Raw genomic sequence first — 18639 nt, 5'->3', positions numbered from 1 at the left:
AGGCCATAACAAATTTGAGAAGACGGAGTGCTAGGGTGGCTGAGTCAGTAGAGAGCCCTACTCTTGATTTTGGCTCAGGTTGCGATCCTAGGGTCATGGGATCGAGCCCCGCGTCGGGTTCCATGCGGAGCACAGAGCCTGCTTGAGATTCTCTCTCTCCCTCTCTCTCTGCCCCTCTTCCTCCCCCCCCCCCCCAAAATAATTTTTTTGGAAGATCCTTGGGGTGGAATATCAGGGCACTCTGATTTCATCTCCGTTTTGAGGACTCCATTTACATGTTCAGTCACCTCAAAGCAGTCATTCACTTACTGCATATCCCAGCTTGCCAGTCACAAAATGAGGATGACAATTCCTTCCCTTTATTACTTTATAAATCAAGTAGTTACCTAATGCTCGTAATAGTCTATAGGCCACAAGTCTCTTTCCTAGCAGAGTTCCAAACTTCAAAAAGCTGAGAGGTAAAGTTGTTTCTTAAGTCATTTTGGCAGCTAAACTTCACCTGACATAAACAGGTTTGGTAGTACAAGCTGAACTGAGCTAATTTGAGGCTTTTTATTTATTTAGTCCCATTGGTTGCATATTCCTAAATTTCACTGCAGACATGCCAATGGGATTAAGAATGTTGCTCAAGACCCTTTTAGGACTGTTATCAAGTATATGCAATATATGCTGTTTCAGCTTTCCAAAAAGCCAAAACAATTTCACTTTTAAAGTATATCTGGACAATGGAACTATAGGCTTGCATTACAACAAAGACCATGATATATAAAATATAACCAAATGCCCAAATTTCTTTTAACCATGGTCCAAACTGCTTAGCCTTCAATTTAAATGTTTCCTGAATAGGCATAAACCTACATCTTATTCTCAAACAGGTCACTGGTGGGGTCATTTTATCCATTAAGAACAGACACAGTACCCAAGGCTTATGACCTTTCTAAGGGCCTGCCAAACTGAGAACTGAAAAACAAAGCTATTGTTCCCAAAATACGAAAACAAAATTATAAAATAAAACCTACAAAACATAGCCCACAAAGATCTATAAAACTTAAAATGAGTTCATTTGTCAGTGGTTAAATTTAGTATTCTAAAATATCATAGCATTTGAAAATAAATGTATAGATTCAGTTTTTCTCATTTTGTAAGAATGCTCATGTATGCAAAATAATTGTCAAGAAATGATAGCCTCTCATAACTTCTAGTTGTTCTTGTAGTAAAATGATTACATTATAAAGGCAAAGTAATAAAAATTCTTCTAAATGTTTATAGAAAAATAGGTTTAGTAGGAGATGCAAATGCAATTTAATATGTTTTATATAAATTAGAACATAGGATGCTTTTAATGTTCAGCTTGGCCATGGAAAGAAGTGCCAACTCTGCCAATAAACACTTTAAGGACGATATTAAATATTGGGATTGAGAGTTTCTAGGTATCCTGAGCATCACCTAAGTTTCTTTTACGTTTCCTTAACAGCTTAGAGTTTCCTGGTCCCTTTTCAGTTACAAAGATAACCATCGCTGATCCAACATTACTAGTCTGGAGAACCACTCTGAGAACTAGCTAGACCTAATGCAACCTTCATACTAAACGTCCACTCAGCTTGACCTTTCGATCAAAAGAATTCATCTTCACCTGGATTAGTAAGTTTACTCCAACCCAACTTCAAATGGTGACAAATAAATGCTGGTCTAAATCTCAGGCTGTCGACATAAAAGCGTTATTTCCACAGGCATGAGCGGTTGATCAGATCACAATCCTTAAGCACAGAAATACAATTCTATCACCACATTGTGGAAATGACTTACCTGTCATTGTGGCGTGCCTGACATAGAAAACTAAAATTCTAGGGATTCTTTTGTTTTATCATTTAATACTGTTCTATCACTTACTACTTACAATAAGACCCTGTGGGTTAGCTACAGTATTTTTCTCCATTTTACACATAAGGAAAAAGAGCACAGAGATTCAGTGACATTCCCAAGATCAAGGTAGAGATATAGCTGGGATGTGTATCTAGCTCTGTGTGTCTCCAGAGTCCAAGCTCTTACCATTACTATGGCAGGAATGCCCAAGCTCTCCTATCCAAAGAATAAGCCCCATCAGTCTCCTCATTTTTCCCTTGCTTCCTTGTGAAAGATTACATATGCACACACACGCGCGCACACACACACAGCATATAAAAGATGAAGCTATCTTTGTCTTATAAAGCTGTATCCCACTATGGAACTAAAGACTTTTTAGACAAATAGTATCATTCTGAGGTCAAATCCTCTATCTTATTTCCCAAATTTCAAAGAGGCGTACTTGGAGATTCTGTGGCTGTAAGAAACACAAATAGTTTTATCAAGCTGCACTATAGTGATACAGGAGAGCCTGAAGCACAAGACAGCAGCCAAGCCAATGAAACCATTGTTGCTTCTCCAGCCAGCAATCAGCAACCCAAGAAGAAAGGCACTAAGTCTATCTCCACTGAACCACAAATTGCTAAGAACCACTACGTGGCTTTTATTGTCTTTATTTCTAGATTTCCCCCTGCTTGAAGTTATTAGCACAGAGGGCTTCTCTACCTCAGGCATTCACATATACTGTGCTAATGGGCATTTACACTGATAAGTAGATTCATAGCTAATTAACACCTCTGGTTTCCCCAACTTCTTCCATTTTCCACAGTCCCCAAAAACAACAAGATGTCTCCCCATTTATTCCACTGAAGACCCCCATAGGCCCTAAGACTACAGATTATCTTAAAGAGCACCACTGATGTAGCCATGCTTCCCTTAAGGCAGAAGTGAAGAAGTCACCTACTCTGGGTGACAGCATGTCATGGCCACCATCAAGGTGTTAACATCAGATGAACCCAGCAATCTCTTGTTCAGCTCATGATTTCTTCCCACAGCCAAACATTTATTCATTACCTATTTACTCTCGAGTGGCCTCTAATACCTACTAATGCTCCAATAATAGCCCATTCACTGCTGATCCAGTAACAGGGGCTTTTAAATCTCCATTTATGATTAAATGAACAAAAATAATATAGAAAGGGTATAAGAGCCTGTTTCCAAGCCTCATTTGTAAAATTCGTTTATTTTGAGAGAGAGAGCGCGCGTGCGCATAAGCATACGCATGTGTGAATCGGGGGAGGGGCAGAGAGAGGAGAAAGATTATCCCAAGCAGGCTCTGCATTGTTGGCACTGAGCCTAACTCCAGGTTTGATCTCACAAAGCATGGGATCATGATCTGAGCCAAAATCAAGACTCAGACAGTTAACCGACTGAGCCACCCAGACACCCCATATAAGCTTCATTTTTTATTTCAATATTAATGATACATTTTAATAATTTTACATAAATCCCACTATTTACTATAACACAAGACTCCTGAAGAAACCTGAGCTTACTCCTTAAACAAAGTCATTAAGTATTTGGCTGCTAAGATAACACAGCTCTATCAATGACTTCTCTCTTCTGTCAACAACTATCTTCAAAGAACTCAAAGGTGCTTTAGTCTAAGTGGGTTCTTTTGACTGGATAAATGCATTTGTATTGAAGTGAGCAAAGACTATCTTAACACAGGTTATTATGTTCCACAGAATGTTTGTAAGTCAAAATATTGAATGCCTTCAAAACTACATGTGAAAATAGCCAGAAAGGCATCACATTAGATAGCAATACATATTTCTCAGTACATTCAACAGCTTTTTTCCTCCAAACGTGAAACAGATTTGTCTTTTAGTATCCAATGATGGGTGGTTTATATTTGTGAGTCCTATTATACAAAAATTCTTAATTTTTGAGCAGTGAAATCATATATGGGGCAGCACAGTGGTCACTTCATGAGGGATTTCTGGTAACTGAGCCATTTTGCATAACAGGAGATACAGCAACTAATCTCACCAGGGCTTATGCTTATTAAAGAGAAAGTCAAGTGTAATTACTGGCACTATTTAAGTTGTTTTCTTTCCCCTTCCTCTATTTTCTCCCAGCTTTTTTTTTTTTTCTGATAGCAGTCACTGGAATTGTTCATTTTAGAGTTGAAATGAAACTATATGAATAAAATGCCTGCCATGTAACAGTCTCAGTCTCTCTCTCTCTCTCTCTCTCTCTCTCTCTCTCTCTCTATTCCTTAGCAAAATACCCTCCAGGTCCATCCATTTTATGGCAAATGGTAGGATTTCATTCTTGTTTACTGTTGAGTAACATTCTACTACAGATATATATACACATTTTTTTCCAATATATGAAATTTATTGTCAAATTGGTTTCCATACAATACCCAGTGCTCATCCCAAAAGGTGCCCTCCTCAATACCCATCACCCACCCTCCCCTCCCTCCCACCCCCCATCAACCCTCAGTTTGTTCTCAGTTTTTAACAGTCTCTTATGCTTTGGCTCTCTCCCACTCTAACCTCTTTTTTTTTTTTTTTTTCCTTCCCCTCCCCCATGGGTTTCTGTTAAGTTTCTCAGGATCCACATAAGCGTGAAAACATATGGTATCTGTCTTTCTCTGTATGGCTTATTTCACTTAGCATCACTCTCCAGTTCCATCCACGTTGCTACAAAGGGCCATATTTCATTCTTTCTCATTGCCACGTAGTACTCCATTGTGTATATAAACCACAATTTCTTTATCCATTCATCAGTTGATGGACATTTAGGCTCTTTCCATAATTTGGCTATTGTTGAGAGTGCTGCTATAAACATTGGGGTACAAGTGCCCCTATGCATCAGTACTCCTGTATCCCTTGGGTAAATTCCTAGCAGTGCTATTGCTGGGTCATAGGGTAGGTCTATTTTTAATTTTCTGAGGAACCTCCACACTGCTTTCCAGAGCGGCTGCACCAGTTTGCATTCCCACCAACAGTGCAAGAGGGTTCCTGTTTCTCCACATCCTCTCCAGCATCTTTTACACCACATTTTCTTTATCCACTGACAGACACTTGGGCTGGTTCCATGTCTTGGCTATTTTCAAAAATGCGACAATGAACACGGGTGTGCAGATATCTTTTCAGGATACTGATTTCATTTATTTTGGATAAATACCCAAAAGTGGAATCCTAGATCACATGGTATTTGAATTTTTAAGTTTCTGAAGAACCTACATACTCTTTTCTACAGTGGCTGCACCAATATACATTGCCTCCACCAGTGCACGAGGGTCCCTTTTTTCAGTGCCACCTCTTAGAGCAAACATAAATTTCAGTAACACCAGAAGTAATCAGAAAGACAGAAATTAATTCTATAAACTAAACATAAATGGCACCGGAGCAAACACAACAGCTGTGATTGAGCAGGCCTCCCCCACCCCTGAAAGTCTGTGTGTAGCAATGAACTCCAGATGTTCCTGGGGAAAACCAGCTCAGGCTCAAGCCACACTGCAACCGGTGAGACAGAGAAGCAAAGTTAAGAGTAGATACTAAAACTAAGCAAGATGTGGAGCTCAGCCCAGGAGATCCACAAAGTTCAAGTTCGGGCTTGTTTTGGGAAGCACAGTAATTAGCAAGAGGGGTTGGGGGCAGAAAGAAGGTACAGTTGAGCCAGCCCACACGTCAGAGAGAAGGTCCAGGTGACTGCTGAGAACACGGAGAGCAACTAAAGTACATCTTGGTTCCCGGACAGGTGTTCATAAAGGACTAGATTCAATTCCTTGGACTGAGGTGAGAGCTCTGCCAAGAGTTAGCTAGGCGAGGAGGCCTAAGAGTCAGAAGAGCAAAGGGTTACGATCATTCACTCAGAAACACAAGCACATCTGTGTTGGACTTCCAGCTCTGTTACTCATTAGTAATAGTAAGTACTTATTAGGTGGTCACAGTAGCAGGTAAGCCGGTGTTCCAACCCAGAGGGAGGGTTTAGAGAGTAAGTTAACTGTGCAGACTACAGCAGAGGGTTTAGTGCAGGAATGCAGGCCTGGACTTGGTCAACATGGGGAGCCAGTGAAGGGTGGGAGTGGGAGTGGTAGCCCCAGGGCTGGCTTCATAGTTGTGCCATCTTTCCTGCCACACACAGGGTGTGTGCTTTGTTTCTAAGCATAGGGTCCCACACTTGGTGTGATGCTTTGCTGTCATAATCTTGACATTCGCAGTAATTTTTTACTTTTTGCACCAGACCCCACAAATTACATAGCTGGTCCTGGGTAGGCCATTCAGGGCACGAAAGACCTTTCAGACACCAAAGATCTTGCAAGCAACCACAGAGGTTGAGATAAGGCTTCACTGACTACGGCTGGCTTCAACTTGCATGGCAAGACCCAGGATCCAACTCTAGGGGATGGAAAAAGCCAAGAGCAGAACAAACTAGACATGGGAGCAGGGATGCTATGAATAATTACCCCAAGACAACACAAGGGATCACCTGTGATGCTCCTGGTCAAATGGGGAGAAATGGTCACCCTCCAAATAAGTCATTCTAGCAAAGTGTTCTGAAGTTATACCTACAGGGCCAAGTTGGCAATAAATACAGAAGCTACTATCATGACCACAAAGCACTGTGTTCATAGAAAATTCAGATCTAATTTTGGAGGTGGGGGTGGGGAAAGGGTAGTTATGATCTTATCTTTCAAAGGATGGTCAAAACAGAATCATATTTTACATAGCCAAAACTTATGTTTGAAAAGCTGCCCATATGGTAATAATCGTTGCAGCTGGGTAGATGAGTACATGAAGTTCATTACACCATTCTCTCTACTGTCATGCATGTTTGGAAATTTCATAAGAACCATTTTTAAAAGTAAAAAGAAAGAAAACTAACTTAGATTTTTCTGTTGATATTACATTGAATAACTATTTCTTAAGTCCCCCAATAAATTATTTTGTTAACAACTTGCTATAAAATTACTTCAAAAAATAAACAGGAAAACAACTTGATTTGAGAATGATTTTTGTGTCAAGTGTTCTCAAATTACCCAAGTAAATAAACAGTGCTGGTGCCAGAATTTCTACATTGAGGGATTTAGGGATATAAAACTAATTGGAGAAAAAAAGATCAGAAATTCTGTCTTGAGGCTCTGTTTACATAGAAATCGCATTATTTTTATTTAGATTTCAAGTTGATTTTGAATAGCCTGGGATGGATGTGATGGAGCTTATGGGAAATTAAAGCTCTTGTATTAGTCACAAGAGGTTAGACGGTACTACAGATCCAAATTAACTCCAAATCTCAGTGGCTTAGGAACAACTAAGGCTTGTTTCTGGCTTGTGCTGCTGCCTGTCAAGAATTAACAAGGATCTCTGCTCCCCGCGTTCACCCAAGGGATCCAAGCCAGTGGAGACTCTGCTATCCAGTAACTGTGTGTGGAACACATGGCTTCCTCTATCCCTGGGTCAGGCAGTAGAGACTAGAGAATCACACATTGTCTCAGAATGTAAGTGACACATCGCCTCCACTACCAATTCACTGGCTGAAAGTTGTGATATGGCAACATCTGACTGCGGGGGGGGGGGGGGGGGTCAAATGGAATATTCTGTTAGGATTATTGTCACCACAAGATCCCAAGCACTGCTTTGGACACTGCAAGAAGAGTACAGCTCATGATTTCTGGGGTCTTCAATCCTAGAATCCGAGCTACACACTCCATGAGAATGAAAATGTCATTGGTATGTCTGGAAATATTTGTTCAACAAATTATAATGAAAAGAAGATTACAGGGTGAAATTTCCAACTTTTTCAAATACTAAATAGTATTCATTTTCATTTAAGAGGCATGATTAATTCAAATGAATATTAACAATTCATTCAAACCAGTCTAGCTGACCTTTTAACTGCCAATACTTTCCTAGCCATTGCTATGGATAATAGTAATGTTCATTTTAAGATGAATAATTGTTTTAGTTACCTATTCTTGTGCAACAAACTACCACCTAGGCTCAGTCGGGTGGTTTCACTTGGGGTCTATTGTCCAATTACAGTTAAATGGCGGCTAGGGTTAGAATCATCTGAAGGCATCTTTTCTCATAGGTCCAATACCTCTTCTGGGATGGCTGAAACAGCTGGGAACTGGCTGGGCGTCTCTTTGCACAGCCTCTCCACAACACTAGCTTGGGCTTCCATGTAGCATGGCATTCTCAGGACAGTTGGGCTTCTATCAAGCAGATAGCTTCTCCTAGCATAAGCATTTGTTAAGAGCGCGAGGCCAAAATGGCAAGGCTTCTTAGCACCTACACGTGGAAGTCCACAGTGTCACCTCATTGCACTCCATTGAGTCACAGGACCAGCTAAGCTCCAAAGAAAGGAAAGAACCCAAAGGTGTGAGTAGAAGTGCTTCAGTGGGGTGCCATCTTTGGTGACAAGCTATCATTAATCAGCTATTTCATTTAATCAGATCCTAATTTCCTACATTCTAAATATTTTCAACTGCGCATCCACATTTCTAAGGGTTTATGTTATGTCAGGTTTGCATTTCCATTTTTTCCTTATCTGCAAAAAAAAAAAAAAAAACAAAAAAAAAACAACAAAACAAAAAACAAAAACAAAAAAACAAAAAGAAACAAAAAACCTATAGGGGCACCTGGGTGGCTCAGTTGGTTCAGCGTCCGACTTCGGCTCAGGTCTTAATCTCTTGGTTTGTGAGTTCCAGCCCTGTGTCGGGCTCTGTGCTGACAGCTCAGAGCCTGGAGCCTGCTTCAGATTCTGTGTCTTCCATCTCTTAGCCCCTCCCGGCTCATGTGCTCTCTCAATAAACGTTAAAAAAATTTTTTTTAATTGTAAATAGGACATGACAGTTTGCAAAGGCATAAGAATTGGTATCACAAATCTGCCCTGATCTCTAGATTTATAATGCTAGGATGTCAACTGGATGTCAACTCCAGTTAAGAATGTTGCCACTTTGCTATTCTGGTCAAATTCTCAAATATGAGAGTGCTAGCATTGGGAGGAATACAACAATCGGGGAGGATAGTGCAGGTCTTCCATTTTACATGTACAATCATATAAAGTGTGTGTGTGCGCACGTGTGAGTGTGTGCAAGAGTGCGTGCTGTCTAGAATAGGTGGTCTGGCACTAGAACCCAGGCCAGGAAGTTCCCTACTTAACAGAAATTATTCACAGAACATAAACACCAGATTAGAGAAGCTTACTTCATAACCCTAACCTTTACCAAGGAAGACAAAAACAAGGCTGCTCCATAATTATATCCAAGCAGAGAGAAAAACAAGACCACTCTTCAAATCACTAAAGTGACCAAGCATCTCTCTCACCCAGGTAATATCAATGACTTCTGCTTCTTTGTCACTTACTATTTTACCCTTGTTCCACTGATCCCACCACTTTCTAGATAAAATTATCAAGATACCCAATCAGATTTACCCCCGCTTCCTAATAGTACTCAATCCAGAACAAACCTCACTTCCTCGTGCCTCACCAAAATCGTCTTTCCCAAGTCTAATTCCATAATAAATCCCACCCAACAATACTCTCTTACTCAGATTTCCCTCATTTTGCATGCTATCCTGTCTTATTTGATGCAGCAAACAACAACAAGCAACAACTCTAAATCTGTTTTCACACATGTGTGTTCCTGGTAGTCTTTGGTTAATGAGTATTATATAGTAATAATAACTTCATGTAACATATGAAAGGCTATTTATTTCAATTGACAAGTTCAGCAAATGCACACACAGACAAAGGGGGTCAGTTTCGCTTGGAATCCTGAACCACCATCAACTCGAAGTTTACATTTGTCCCCATTGACTGTGGAGCACCAGGCACCCATACATATACCCATGTTCCCAACAGTGGTGTTTCATACTGAAATCTCACGGCCGCCATAATAATCTCAAATGCCTAACACAGAGAACATAAAGGAACAACATCAGATTGATCAATGATTCAAAGTGTAGACTCTCCTGGCCTCTGACAGCCCATACTTCTCCTACCACAAAGCTTGTTGTTATCAGAACTAATAGAGATGAGGTGACATGCGTTTACCTCAATCATTTCACAATTATCAGCTTTGATGTGAACCTCAGTTAAAGAGAGGGTAGAAACTGATGATTTGGAGAAAAGACAAAAAAAATCTATGGATTTGAGGTCCCTCTTTCCCCATTCTATCCATGCTGTTATTTCATAGAATTCATTGCATTCGTCCAACAAATACTTCCTGAGCTCCTACCATATGCTGAGTACACAGATTTTCATATACAAGTATGAAAAATTATTAAAGATAATCCAGAAACGATACTCACTCTAGCCTTTTACCAATGGGCTGAACCCACCTGCTCTTTAGCATGCAAACAGCGATGTGATCTCTCTTCCCTCCTTGAACACCAATCTGTCCAGATAACTGAAACTTCTACTGTCAACCTTGCATTCTGCCAGGTCTATCTGCTGCTGGAAAATAACAATGCTGGAAAACCGGGTTGAATTCTCTTAAGTAAACTGTCACTCCTTAATGTACCGTATCTTTCCCAAAAATTCATTAGTCTTCCTTTTAAGGAGATGAGTTTTAATGTTCTTCCTATCAAGGGCTACTCTAAACACCGAGTTTACAAAGTTACAAAGTTTAAAGGGCTAGGAAGACATCAATCAATCGATTGATAATTGCTGACCAAAACTTTACACTGAGTTTTTAAGGCCTGGTGCTTGGATTGGTACCAATTAGCCAAAAGAAAAACTCTCCATTTCTAAATCATAGGAAGATAGTGACTTCATATTTATAAGGAATGTGCTAAATAAGAGATAGAACATATGATGGGAAATAAGAAACTTTTCAAAAGAGAAGTACACAATTTGTGTAAAAAAATTGTAATTTCAGTTTATCACCTGTGCTTTGGATTTGAAGACAGCAGTCAGCCAGTCACCATTCTTCTATATGTCACTTATTCAAAATTCAATTCATAATGACTTCTATTTCATAGATACTTGCATGCATATAAAACTTTATGTGCATTACATATAAACTGCAAAGCATAGGAAAAGATATTTTTACAAAGAGGTTCTCAAAGTATTCCAAGTAAAACACTAAACTGGTGCATCTTAAATAAATGGCATGTTTTTAAATAAAATGTATTAATGAATATATTAAGATCTGTGTTTTGAAAGTTGTCTGTTTTCAAATAGACTGATCTATACTTGAGTGGATATAAGTACTTGTTTCAACGAAGAAAGTTAACTGCGCAAAAACAACTTCAGAGTAGAGATACCTAGAGGCCAAAAAGTTGTGTTTTGGTCAGTACAAAACAGAACTACAAGTGAAAATGGGTTCAGTGGCTTTAAATTAGTCTAAAAACTTTAAGGAGATAGTACTGCCCAATGGTTAAAAGACTAGCGGGCAGCCACTCTGGAAAATAGTAGGGAGGTTCCTCAAAAAGTTAAAAATAGAGGACTACCCTACAATCCAGCAATTATACTACTAGGTATTTACCCAAAGAATACAAAAATACAGATTCAAAGGGACACGTGCACCCCAATGTTTATAACAGCACTATCTAAAATGGCCAAATTATAGAAACAGCCCAAATGTCCATCAACTGATGAATGGATAAAGAAGATGTGGTATATAAAAACAATGGAATAGTACTCAGCCATAAAAAAAAGATCAATGTTGTCATTTGCAATGACATGGATGGAGCTAGAGAGTACTTTACTAAACGAAATATGTCAGACAAAGACCAATACCATATGATTTCATTCATATGTGGAATTCAAGAAACAAAGCAAACAAGCATAGGGGAAAAGAGAAAGATGGGGGGAATCAAGAAACAGATTCTCAACTATAGAGAGCACACCAATGGTTACCAAAGGGGAGGTGGGTGGAGTGATAGGTGAAATAGGTGATGGGGACTAAGGAGTGCACTTGTGAGCACAGGATGTTGTATGGAAGTGTTGAATCACTAAATTTTACACCTAAAACTAATACGATACCACATGTTAACTAACTGGAATTTAAATAAAAGCTTTTAAAAAATAATAAATCTAATCGAGCAGACAAAAAAGAAAAAAATTCTAGGGTGCTAGAATCGAACAGAACCAACCCTGTGTGTCACTGGACAAGTTAATTAAATGTTCAGGTTGTCAACTCCCTCAACTATAAAGTATCACCTCCTATCATAGAGATAGAGGACTAAATGAGATAATGCATGACAAGAAATTAGCGACACCACACACGAAACATTCAGTAAAGGTGAGGTATGATGATAATGATTAAGAAGGAATGGTGAAGATATTGATTCTCAACTAAGCCCCTATCTACCTGTGTACCGATTCATTACTGTATTTGTGTCTGAGGTTTGCAAATAGTGTTCTGAAGACAAATTGAAAAAGATCCACTTTTCCTAGTGAATATAAATCCATGACAGTTTCTTTTCTAAACTGTTCTGCTGATGCTGAAAATAGAGGAAGACACAAAGCTAGAAGCCAGGATCAGAAGACAGGATCAAGTTACAGTTGTCCTTTCTCCCTCAAGCTGAGAATTTGTGTATGTACGTTCAAGGACTGAAGCCAATAAGCCTATTATATTGCAAACACAAAAGACAAAGGTTTTGGTAATAAACACAAATTTAGAAGGGAAGGATTAGCGCATGAGTGACAAAGAAGAGGAATAATTATTCTGTGTGGGATAGGGGTATAAAAGGATTACCACCCACTAGGCCAGCTCAAGAGAATAAATCTCAAGAGTTTTCAGCAGCTACAAGTCTGGTGAGCCCGTAAATATCCACCTAATAGTTCTGAAATTAAAACCCACTGTTACAGGACCATAGAAAAAAGTGCATCATACCATGGTAGGTGTATCTGTCAGAAAACAGAAAGAAAAAAAAAAAATGTTGGGAAAATGGAGCCCATACCAGACCACCGAAGAGAAGGAATTTCATATAGGGAACTAGTCATAAGACTACTGGGAAAGCAAAAAAAAAAAAAAAAAAAAAAAAAAAAAAGGCAGGGAAGAATGCGGGACACTGCCACCTCCCTTGACACTGGGGGAACCAGTGGGATGGTGCACAGAGGCCAGAAGCCAGGGCTGCCTCACTGTAGCTGGATCCACACAGAGGCTCAGAACATGGAGATATACTGTCCAAAGCAACAGCAAGGGGGGAAATATGTCCTGGTTTTTCCCTTCCTATCTCTTTCCAACTTGCGAACAATGACTCCAATTGCGAAAACCTACTTAGTACTCAGTTAAGAAGGAAGCCTGGGAGGGGCGCCTGGGTGGCTCAGTTGGTTAAGCATCCGACTTCAGCTCAGGTCACGATCTCACGGTAACGTGAGTTCTCTGGGCTGATGGCTCAGAGCCTGGAGCCTGCTTCCGATTCTGTGTCTCCCTCTCTCTCTGCCCCTCCCCCGTTCATGCTCTGTCTCTCTCTGTCTCAAAAATAAATAAACGTTAAAAAAAATTTAAGAAAAAAAAAAAAGGAAGCCTGGGAAAGCAGATGTCAAGAGATGGACGTGGAGTAGATCTGAAAGAAAACAAATGACCGGCACAATAGGCAAACATCAAGGAAACTTACCAAATAGATAAAAGGTACCACTCCTTTCGGTTAGGGTCAAAGGGGATCCTCAGTACAAAAGAGATGTCACCATTATTAGTTTTAATCAGGCTACCATTTGGAAATGCCATCGAATAAAGCCCCCCAGCCAAAATGGCAGTGTTAAGATTAAAAATCTGCCAATGTCACCACATTTGCTTCAACATGTGAGAAGGTAAAAATGAAAGCCCTTTTTGGTAGCTCTTCCACTCTTGGATTTCACATACAGGTAAGAATTCAAAGAACACATTGGGAAATCTGTACAGGATGGCTACCGTTTTAATTTGGCTGGGATATCACAAAGTACACAACAACCATCTAATCATTCCCAAAGTTCTTTTAAAAAGATCACTGTAATATCGGAGAAACAAAAGGATCTATTCTAAGAATTAAGAACTGTCCCAATACAACCCTTTCCACTTTTCTCGTTTCCTTGCAGCATGCGAAAGGTTTGCAGGGACAGCAGAGTCACAGATTCACTCTTGACAATCTCACAGGTACGTTCTCAGAAGAACCGTGTTGGCTTATAAAATGGAGTCCATTCTAGGGGGGAAAAACCCATAGAATGGTCGGCCATCTGAAATCGTTTAACCTTGGACAATATATTCTGCATCTCACTTTCCTTAGACTGTCGAGACTAGATTAGAACATCTCTCCATCTTCAGGTTGAGTGCAGAGAGGGGAGGAGCAACTTGCTCAACCCAGTCTCTAGAAAGTGGGAGAACAGAAATCACCAACACTGATTGAAGTCCAGGGGGCATTTTCAGGAAATGGAGTAAGTAAAAGGAAACTGGATATTCAAAGCAATCTCCCTAGGGGCGCCTGGGTGGCTCAGTCGGTTGGGCGTCCGACTTCAGCTCAGGTCATGATCTCGCAGTCCGTGAGTTCGAGCCCCGCATCGGGCTCTGTGCTGACAGCTCAGAGCCTGGAGCCTGTTTCAGATTCTGTGTCTCCCTCTCTCTCTGACCTTCCCCCATTCGTGTTCTGTCTCACTCTATCTCAAAAATGAATAAACGTTAAAAAAAAATTAAAAAAACAAACAAACAAACAAACAAGCAAAGCAATCTCCCTAGACTGGTACCACGGCCCCTCTTCCTGGGTCACCTTTTTTCTCAGCTCACACTCACAAAATATATCCTTCCAAAGTTACCAGAAACTACAGCATCCACACCAAGCTGATGCCAATGGAGGAAGAGATCACCTCAACTTTATTTCTACCCATCAGTCAACATAGAAATAGGCACTGTGATCAATTATTGCATAATGGAAGAACGTGTTTCTCTCATTAATTTCTTTCATTTTTTTTTTTTTGCTAAGTTTCAATTTCTAACGGCAGAGAAAAGATAAAAGGGAGTATACAAAGAGTTCTCACATTATGCTGATGTTAAGAGTATATTATCGCCAATAGTAAGTTTCTATAGAAAGTCAATAAAATGTGGGAGAAAATGTGAATATAAATCATTTATTATGTGCTCCTGCTATAGTCGCTGCAGCTTGCATAAGTGACCTGGAAAGTCTAAGAATTCTGATCATTCTAATAAAGCCAAAAAACAAATGGGAGTGTATTCCTTGTTGGTCTCCTAACTAGAAGGTAACTTAAACCCCAGTCCTACTCAGCTTTAGCTTTAGAGTCTAACGTTAGTGTTCTCCCCAAGTGCTGCTTCCAGGGGAAGCCCCTGTGGTCACAGCGTACCACCTGTAAAGACTGCTCGCCAAGCAGAAAGATCCTGTTTTGTTTATACACTGAGGCATAACCGCACTGTGCTGGCCTAACCTCCCCTAAAGAGGCTAAATAACGTTCAGTATCGTTTGCCCTAAATGGAGGTTGTTCATCACCCTGAGTAACAAAGCAAAAAAAGCGACTCTTTATAACACTAGTATATTTTCAGATATATTGGTGCATACACTCTTAGAGCTCCATGTGCCATACACATACACACATGTATGTACATATGCACAACCATGGGAACACACACAATTTCCGGGAACAGAAGGGAAAGAGGGATCATCTTTGGTTGAAGAAAAAAAACAAAGGCAAAATTCTTTCACACTGTAACTGCCGGGTAGACTTCATTAGCTATGCGCGGAGGAAGGCTTCGAATGTGGAATTTCGACACTTCCCTGTCCCTGTCCCCCTCATGTAGCGCTGAACCCAGACTTGAGGTGCAGAGAAGTAACCACTGCTGAACTCCACAGCCCTCTGCTGAGGGGCCAAGTTCAAGGCGAGAACCAGCAAGAGCCCAGGACCCTCCACATTTGCCCCGTGACCAAGTAATTGTACTGTGGAGCACACTTCAAGGAAAACGAGCACATCAAGATCCTTTGAAAGAGCATGTTACCTGATGTGGCTGCGAACTGGACCATCTGCTATAGGAAGGAACACCCGAAGACTTGCTGGCCGAGCTTCTCTGGAAAAGGGAAGGGGGAAAAAAAAAAAGAAAAGATTTCATGTTGTCACACGAACCGAATACACTTTATATTTCTCTAAACGAATTATTTATTCAGTGTCTACAGCTCCAAAGATTAACACAATCTTAGATGCTGTCTGAACTGGATCTCGGTTTCATTTCTTTTAAAACGCATTCTCCTCAGCAAGAATAATACAAACACTAAAGCTGAAACATCTGGATCCAACTCTCAGCGTGCGCTCATTGTTTGACCTGCCGCGCGTCACCCAAATGCTCGGTGTCTCAACTTTCCCTTCAGCGAGACTCAGGTAATAATTCTTACGGCACGGGATTCTTGGGAGGATCCAATATGGTGACAGTTGTGAAGCAGTTCATCCAATAAGGTGCTAGACACGTATGAAGCCTTAATTCAACATGCAGGAAATCAGGCCCATTATTCTAAGTTTCCACGTGCAACACACTGGCATACGAATATCCACATATTTGAGTCAGTTATTCTTTTTCTTCAATTTATCTATTTGGAGAAACACCGAGTGAGCACATGAGAGCACACGCACAAGCCAGGTAGGGGCAACGAGAAGGAGAGAGAAAACCCCAAGCAGGCTCCACGCCATCAGCACTGAGCTTGACCAGGGCTCGAACTCACCAACTGCAAGATCACGATAACCTGAGCCGAGATCAAGAGTCAGACACTCAATCGGCTGAGCCACCCAGGCACCCCAGTTATTATCATAAAGAGAACGTCACCTTAGGAAAGGCCTTACCATATCATCACTACAAGCTCCCTGAACTTGTGATATGCCACAAACTCACTGCAGATTAGCTCCCCCACAGTCATTCTTAACACCATGTTTCTTGGACTGCTTCTACCATCAAGGTTTAAACAACTACAAACCCACTTTCTCGGCAGTCCTTCCCTCTACTCCTGGCCAGTGAGAAGTGAATATAATTTTGGAGGTGTGAGATGGGAGAGAATTCTGGGAAAACCTTTTGCTCTCCTGATAAAAGGGAAAAAGATAAGGCTCATACCTTCACCACCACTCTTCTTTCTAAATACAGATGCGCTACACAGAGCTGGAATAACTATTCTGTGACCTCGAGGAAAAGGCCAAGAGAAGAGCAGAGATGCTAACCTGAATTAATCTTGTTCCGCAGTGACCTACGGCTTCAGACTGCTACTTCTGCCTGAGCCCTCCTTGCGTAATTGACTATAATCACCTTTTCCGTCACTTGTAGAAACTCGCGGATGCTTCACGGCAGAGGCATGAAGATGTGAAAGCAATTGGTATGTTTCGAGAATGATCAATAGGCCAATATAGTCCCGCCAACTTTCGTACACCCCATCACTGCATTCCATCTGCCTTTCGGGACCCCCGTGTACTTCTGTGCTGGCCTTTGCTGTTCCTGACAGCTTTCCTGAATCTCTGCCACAGGGAGGTTGGCATGCTGGCTAAATGTTATGTTCTGCCTGCTCAATTCAACTTCCCTCCAGCATCTGCCCATCTGAAGAGGCAGAGTTGGGAGCAGCTCTCCTGCCCCACTGAGGCTGATGGGATTGGACCCTATAGCACAGTGTGAGAAGCATTTCCGTGTTCCACTTGGATAAAGGGAAAACTATCAACAAAGTGGCGGAAAGTTAAACTAAAAGCGTAATCGCACTTCCTCAAGGAGAAGCAGTAGCAATGAATTTCAAATGTATCAGACTTTACCAGCACATGTCGGTGTGCCTTCTCTAATGCCGTTTTCCTAATTGTGAAATAAGGATAATTTAGATGGTCTCCGTGCTCCCTCCTTATCCAGCCCCAGATCTATTCAATTAAAGGGTTCTATACTTTCAGAGTATATAAATTACTGATTATAGATTCAATTCCTTTCAATGCCGAGGAAACATCTTCACCTCTGTTAACTAGAAAATGCTAATAATCCAGAATAGCCCTTTGCTTGAATATGTAGCAGATCTTGGCTTCCTTCATTTGTAGGAAGGGGCTGTTAGCTGATTTTCTAGTCCAACAATTTGGGCTTCAGAAGAATCTCTTCAAGTCTCTTTAAATCGTAAGATTTTGGAATCCACCATCAGACTAATCAAGACATCACAGAGTGAGGACATAATTTATCAGTTTTGAGCCACAATACAGGTTTCTAAAACTGTAACAATAATTTTTATACTGAGTATCAGGAAAATAATTGTGTTTATTTTAATTAAGATAGAACTGACATAACATTGTGTAAGTTTTAAGGTATTTGTGTTGTTTCAAAACATCTATGTATTGCAATAGGATTACCATCATACTGTATAATTATTCCATAAAATATATGTATTATGGATAATACATATACTTTATCCCCTCATCTCCTGACGGACACTTAAGTTCTTTCTACATCTTGGCTACTGTGAAAAGTGCTTCAATAAACATGACGTGAGTCTATCTGTTGGATATCCTGCTTTCATCCTCTTTGGGTGTGTACCCAGAAGTGGCAATACTGGATCATATGGTAGTTCTACTTTTAGTTTTTTGAGGAACCTTCACACAGTGTTCCACAGTGGCTACACCATTCCCACCAACCGTGTGCACGAGGCTGCCCTTTTCTCCACACCCTCACCAACACTTGTGAGCTCTTCTTCAAAGTTTTGGTTTTGTTTTGTTTTTAATCAGAATAAAATTATGATCATCCAATTCAAGACATGAGCACTAACATTCGACAAATATTTCACAGAAAAGGGAGATGTGTGATGTGCAGCGTCTGACCCACATCATTAAAGAACCTTGAAGGGGGAAGGA

This window comes from Panthera tigris, chromosome C2 (genome assembly GCF_018350195.1).
Source record: "Panthera tigris isolate Pti1 chromosome C2, P.tigris_Pti1_mat1.1, whole genome shotgun sequence".
Lineage (NCBI taxonomy): Eukaryota > Metazoa > Chordata > Mammalia > Carnivora > Felidae > Panthera > Panthera tigris.
The sequence above is the reverse complement of the archived record's forward strand: the minus strand, read 5'-3'. Positions refer to the sequence as shown.